The sequence below is a fragment of the Ixodes scapularis genome, unplaced genomic scaffold (assembly GCF_016920785.2).
Source record: "Ixodes scapularis isolate PalLabHiFi unplaced genomic scaffold, ASM1692078v2 PGA_scaffold46__3_contigs__length_2488377, whole genome shotgun sequence".
In the NCBI taxonomy this organism is placed as follows: Eukaryota; Metazoa; Arthropoda; class Arachnida; order Ixodida; family Ixodidae; genus Ixodes; species Ixodes scapularis.
The window spans coordinates 2,278,748-2,285,864 of NW_024609875.1; positions in this window are offsets into that span (position 1 = coordinate 2,278,748).

Genomic DNA, 7,117 nt, shown 5'->3' on the forward strand with positions numbered 1-7,117 from the left:
CTCTAAAGTATTAAATATTGATGTGCTATTCCCGGGTGTGCGTATTCTTCGATTTTCTTTTTGGGCCTCATCGGACTCACTTGAGCGATAGTGTCATGGGCCGCCGCTTTGTGACCACACTCCCTAGCACTTACTCCGTAATGAACCCGTTTGCACATTCGGATGCCTCCTTTTATTCATGAATTATGAAATCGTGGAATGTGGGGCGGTACGGATTCACATCGGTGACAGAAGGCTGACTCCGCTTTGGCCCTAATGCAGGTGTGCATGCACGTGAAACAAGGGTGTTCGCTGCCCCTCTAGTTATAGCACGTGTGGTACAGGCTGGAGAGAACTTTATTTTTAAATTTTTTGTTACTCTTAACTTAGAATTATGCCCCTCAAGCCGACATCAGAGCCGTATATACAGAGACTTTGGCCATTCAGTGGGATGTATAGGAGTCAAAGGGGAGACGCCATTAGCCGAAAGCGTGGTGGGCGTGTTCCAGGGCGTCTTCTCCAATTGGAATGTGGCCATCCTGAAGCCGAAAATAATGCCCCGGCGGTGGTCTCGAGAAACGAAACTAATAAGTGCGTCGAGGTAACTCTCGGTGACTGAGAATATAGTGCAAGTGATGTTTCAATATGAGTCATTCAAAATCATGGCGGAAGAGCGCGACTAGCGGAACGGTGGACATAATTCGTACGCCAGGCGCCGAGGGCCGGGAATCTGCCGTCGGAGCGGTCACACACTGTTGGAGCACAGCCGAGTTTGAGCGGCACATTCGTTTCTTACAGGTTTCTGCGGGATCATAATCAAAACATCACCTGCACACAATTTTCAACCATGAAGGTTTACCACATTTAACTCTGAAAGGTCCATTAAAACCACATATCTTTGATTAAAACTGTTTCTCGCTACCACCGATAGGGGATTCTTTTAGGCTTCTGGCTTGCCAAGAAAGCATGTAGAGCCCTCTTTCTGCGTCGGATGAACGCCCTGGCTCTGCCCGATCCTCTCATAGACCAAACTCTCTCTATATAGAGCTCTGCTCGACATATAGCTGCACTTCTTATTCCGGCCGTCACTCGGGCGAGTTTGATTCTCATAATCCTGTTCTGGGCTTTTGCGATGTTTACGTTGCAAGCGAAGGTTAGTGAAGAATTTTCAGCGAAGTTAAATTAAAAACAAAATAGGAAGAAACCTGAGACCTGTACCGCATTTTATCATCGCTTAAATTTGTTTTCTCTAGTTGGAATTTGCAGAATGCAATTACTCTGATAAAGATCATTTGCGTAATAATTGAACGACCATCAGAGCCACCTCATTTCTTTCGCACCTTTGAGTGGAACCAATTAGACGTGTCCTTATTTTGTTTTATTGTAAAATACATAGTTTGCGTGTCATAATTGATTGTTCTGGACGTAGCTGTCAAGCGCGAGTTTCGGGAATGTTATCGTCTCTATCTCTTAGGGAAAGCTACACGAAGAAGTTACGGGGTCAGTACCTTAAATTCCAACACCTTGTGGATGCGCACATACTTATATGTGTCCCACATTCTTATTCAGCGACACAAAGAATGAGCAAATGCGACAGCAAAATAAGGTTACGTAACTCCCGCCTTGTTAACACAAACCAATACCGCATACGTAGGAAACGACATAAACCAGGCTGAATTCCTAAATGTAGACGCATCTGGAACGCATAAAAAGCACCGGTCACCAACTTGCTTTTCATCTGCAGACGCTACCATGAACCGAAACTTTAGTGCAGCAATCACCACTTGTAGTGATTATATATGTTTCAAATAAAGGTACAACACGGTGTGTCAAACTCTTGTTGTGTTCGCCGTTTTTCCGATTAATCTCTTTTGTTTTCATAGGCGATTATGTGAAATAACAGTCCGCACAGTTACAAGAGAGGTGATCGGAGCTGGCTACACGATCATTATCAAAAACTATTATTGACTACAAAACGATGGTTGTGCGAAATTAGGGTACCGAAGATGATCCCTCGTGAGAGACAATTAAACCATACTACTGCATTATTTTCCACTTAACAATACAATGGTGCTCATTTAAGTCAATGGTTAGGATTGCGGCGAAGTGATTCATATTTGTCCGTTTAATATAATGTTAGATCTGTCCGCGGCTTGTGAAACATGCTACCAAAGAAAGATAATCTGTCTACAGCGACTGTTTCTGCGTGAGTGAATGCGCGATTGCATCCGCTAGATTTTAAGGAGTGAAGAAATATTAGCGCAAGAGCAGTCATAAATCAAGATTTGAGGAAATCACGGAGAACGAACTAATGGGGGTTTCTGAAAGCTTACCGATTTTTTTTTGCGAAAACGTAGACCCACCGACTTTTTTTAGAGTTTGTGATATGCACTCAGCGAGCTTCGCAGTGAGACATAACTTTACGTGAAGTATGTACGTAAAACTTAAACCATATGTTAAATAATGAATAGTCTTAGGCCATTTCATTGTTTTCTTCTCTTTTTTTCCATATGGCTGAAACTTTAGGTGAAACATGCGGTGCGAGCCTTGCTGAGGGTGGACGAATAGTTGGAGGACGGAACGCCACTGAAGGAGAATTTCCCTGGATGGTAAGCGCACTACAACTTGAATTGGGCGTTGTTTCACCGCTGTTTCAACCGTCTGCCTTTCCGGTAAAAGGTTTGAAAAAAGTGCTTTACTGTTTAGAGTCTTGAGTACAATACCCTTACGGTTCTTCTTACCGGTCACTGTTTAGTGTCGAAATGGGGAGAGGCTGTCCAACGATGTCTGTACGAAAAAAAAACACAAAAAAACACTGAATGATTATTAGTAATATAAATATTTTGTATAACTCACTAGGCAAATACAAAATAAACGGCAAATTCAATCTCCCACAGCTTCGATATGATCTTTGCTGTTTCTAACTGTTTACTCGTAAATTTTAAAGGAGCTAATTCATGTACCTGCGCCCGGCCCCTGGAATACAGAAATCACGTTCATACACTTAAAATGATTTATGTCTCCGATTTTGTAGGGAAAGGCAAAAGTGAAGAATAACTGTAAACTCATTGGCCGTTTAGAAGATCAGAGTGGGATGTCTTTACGGATCTTGCGTTGTGATTTGTTCTTAAGCTCATGGGATAGGTAATAAGATGCTCGTGAGTGCTATCTTCTGCGCTTCTTAAGCATAAGCATCTTATCCCATGGCGAGTCCCATCTTATCGCTCTACACGCGATGATGGCTTTTTTTAATTGGCGTCAGCCGATCAGAAAGCCAAGGAGTGAAGTAAGATGCGTGATGAAAACAAGCAACGCCATACGCTTCTTGTGCTGTCAGGGACATTATTTTTGTTATCTCGAAGTGCCAATACATCGCGTAGGACTATGCAAAAGTAAGATCTCTTTTTTTTTCTTCTTTCTTTGTTAAATAAATAAAAAAAATCGGAGATGTCGGCCGTTATGAAGACATGGCTGGCTACTCCATGTTTAGTTCATCGTTAAAAAAAAGAGTTAGAACAGCCCAGATTACCCTGTATATATCACCCCTTACCCCCTCCCTCCGAAGCTCTCTTCGGCAAAAAAATAAACAGTCAATTATTTGGTAACAGTGAGTCCACTTGATAATTCACACTATCAGTCAGACAAGTTCGGTCTTTCACATGTGGCATCCCTTATCACAACACAATCCTCAACGAGCATGTAATGTTATTCATTTTCATTCACTTGAACAGATATATACAACCTCATATAGTACTTCCCATTTTAGTACTTATTAACAATATCAGTCTCTTCCAGGAATTGTTTGATTATCGAAAAGCGCTTGTTTCTCGGAGCTATGGTTAGGCCATGGTCCTACTACCTTGTGTAGAGAAAATGGTTAATTCTCAATAACGTGCAGTCGCCTTTTTAGCCATGATCGGGTCTGGTTGATGCGAAGGCAGCCGATAAAAGGATTTTATATTTTTATTTGCCTTCTGCCCACATTCGCATCTATGGTAATTTTTAGTTAATTTTATACAAAAATTCATTCGTGTATGCTAGTCTCAAACGTAAGTGGTGTATTAACGTTTAAATCTTTCTTGGAAGGTCATTTTGCATTGGTAAAATGATATTTGGGTCTACTTGATATATTATAGAGTTTCTACCTCGATCATTGAATCATATATCTAATGATATTTATTTAGAGCGATTCTCTCCTATACATTTTATGTCGTTACTTGCATTAGGTATCATTTGCACCCCGTCACAAGTGTGTACGTTTGCTGCAACCTTGTCCGCTTCCATATTTACTCGGATGCCGCTATGGCCTGGGGTTCATTGTTACCTTATTGCATGTCCAGAATTTAGGCAGTTATTGGTAGCTTCTATAATTCTATAAACAAGTGATGAGTTCGAGCTTTTAAGGGTTCATTACATTGATATCTTTAACTGCTGCCTGGTAATCAGTACATATAAGCCACTTTAATCAGCCGCTTGTCTCTCTTATTTGCTCTACCGAAGAGATGATAGCGTGTAGCTCTGCCCGTGTCGATGACTTTCTGGGGGAAGGTCGGTATGAGTTTTGGACTCTAAGTGTATGATATATACAGATGTTGATCCGTCCTTCTTTGCGGATCCATTGCTATATACATGTATATGATCAACATATGTTTCCTCAGTGTATGCAAGGATTTGTGCAATAACCAATGCAGTCGTTGTTGCTTTTGGCTTGAAATCTGGTGGATCTATTTTGATCTCTGGAGCCTGGTACATCCAGGGTGGTTTGTTAGATCTTTGAACCCACACCTTGTAGCAAGGTTGTTGAAGAGTTGATGTTACAAGCGCATAGCTGGCACATAATTCGCTTCGAGTGAATAATGCATCAGCGAGGGGGTGGTTACAGCGCTGCGTCGATACTCGTAGGAAATGAAGCAGTAGTTCCCGTTCACATAGTGATAATACTGGTAATTGCTTGGCCTCTGCTGATACAACGGTTTCAAATGGCGGATGCGGTACGCCGAGACAAGCTCGCAAACTTCGAGCCAGCATAAAATATAGTCTATTTTCTTGTGTTGCTGATAAAGCATATAGTGCTGAAATTGAGTAAGCAACCATTTGACATCCCAGATTAGAGTGTAAAACTAACAGGGACTCTCTTAAGCCTCTTCAGTTTGTCCGAGCAAACTAACGAATGATTTTTATTGTTCTGTTTATTTTGTCTTCCAACATGTCCGTTTGTTTGTACTATGTAAGACATTGATCCATGATCGCTCCAAGAAATCGGTGGCATTTTACGCGTCCGAGTATCTGACTCTTCATTGAGAGTTGAACTCCTTTAAGGCCACGGTCCCACTGAATGTGGCAGTTTAGGTACTTTTTGGCAGGCCATTACCCATCTACTTTTATATACTGTTTTGTGGGATTGATGTCAGTCGAAAGGCAATGCAATCCTCTTTCATTTGATATTATGTATGTGTTGGTTTGTACTGTCCATGCGCACTTGTAGCGTTGCGAATATGATGGCGCGGACCCTCACTTGCTCCGCTAGTTCCTGTTTTATGAACGTTCCATTAAAGATAGCACGGTTCCAATATAGCAGTTTTGTTAAGATGATGTCGGAGCAGAATCTAACGATCCACTTTTTTGATATTTGCTCTACTTTGTTTTTTTCATCCCTCCAAATATAGCCCTACAATTGACATTTTTCAGTACAAATATGTTTTTAATGACAAGCGCTAGGGCAATGAAATTAGCTACAGATGTAGTGCTTATAATTGGTAATATGCAGAAAAAAAATTTAATGTTGTGTAAATTTTTTTTGTTTAGATATTTTATATCAAACGTAGCACTTTTTTGTGCTTTGAGTCATGGTAGTTCAAATCCCGCTGAAGAAATAATGAAACTATGATAAAATCTTTTATAACATTTAGAGCTACAATGGTTGCCCAAGAGGTGGACGATGGCTTTTTTCATTTTCAAAGTCATAACGCTGCAGGAGCCCTTCAAACTTACCTGTTTTGGACGCATATCTGTTTTGGACATCAAACAGATTTATTGGCATTTAATAATATTGATTGTTTGGAATAGATATACATTGCGATGTATTAAATTTTCACAGTGATCTTGCTTTGGTTTCTTAATAGGTGTAGAGCTTAGCTAATTCTAAAAACAATTAAAAACTGTTTGGGTGTTTTGTTGCGCTACCTGGCGGATGGCAGACAAACTGCTGATTTCTAGTGTTCAAAAAAGTTCCGAGGGCGGCGTTGGCATCTGTATCATCATCAATCTCTCTGTTGTTTACCTTCACATTTAAAAAATATATTGGAAGATTTACTATCGATAAATGAATGGTTTAAGTATTGGGTCAGGCTTATAAATCTAAGACAAATAATTACACAAGCGTAGCGTGATATAATGCGTTCATTATTCGATATGATTGAAATCAATAAACAATAAAGACGAAGAGGAAAATAATACACCCGAGTTCACTTTATGCCTAGAGTCACTACATGAGCTTTAAAGTGTCGGCACTCCGTTCCCAAAAATTGTTTTGGGCGCCACCATTTTGGGTCTTGTACAGAGCAAACGCAACTGCCGATCGTCATGATCCAAAAGTACGACTTCCTCAGCATTAGATGCGGTGCTAGGAAGCTGATGCAATATTGCAATGCTGTGTCGCGGGTTGTTTAAACATTTGTGGGGGACGGAAAAGCGTTTCCTGTGATTTTAGATAAAGCTTCAGGTAACTGGCAACCATGATTTTAAGCAACAATATGGCCAAGTGTCGTTACTCTGAACCGAAGCTAATTTACTGGCACAAGCGGGAACAATGAGGAAGAGGCAGGTGTCAAAAGGCAGGCGCTCGTTGAATCCACGGGGCTTATGTCGTGTTCCCTCCAGGTATTACAAGCCTCTTGAACAAGAGCATGAATAGTGTCATTAAATAAGCTGCGCGTCAGAGTAGCGATACTTGGCCATATTATGGCTTAAAATCATGGTTGCTAGTTATTTGAAATCACAAGAAACGCTTTTCCGTCCTCCACTTTAAACAGTGCGCGACAAAGCAAAGCAACATTACGTGAGCTTCCTAATACCGGATCTAATGCTGAGGATGTCGCACTTTTGAATCATGACGATCGGCAGTTGCGCCTGCTCTGCA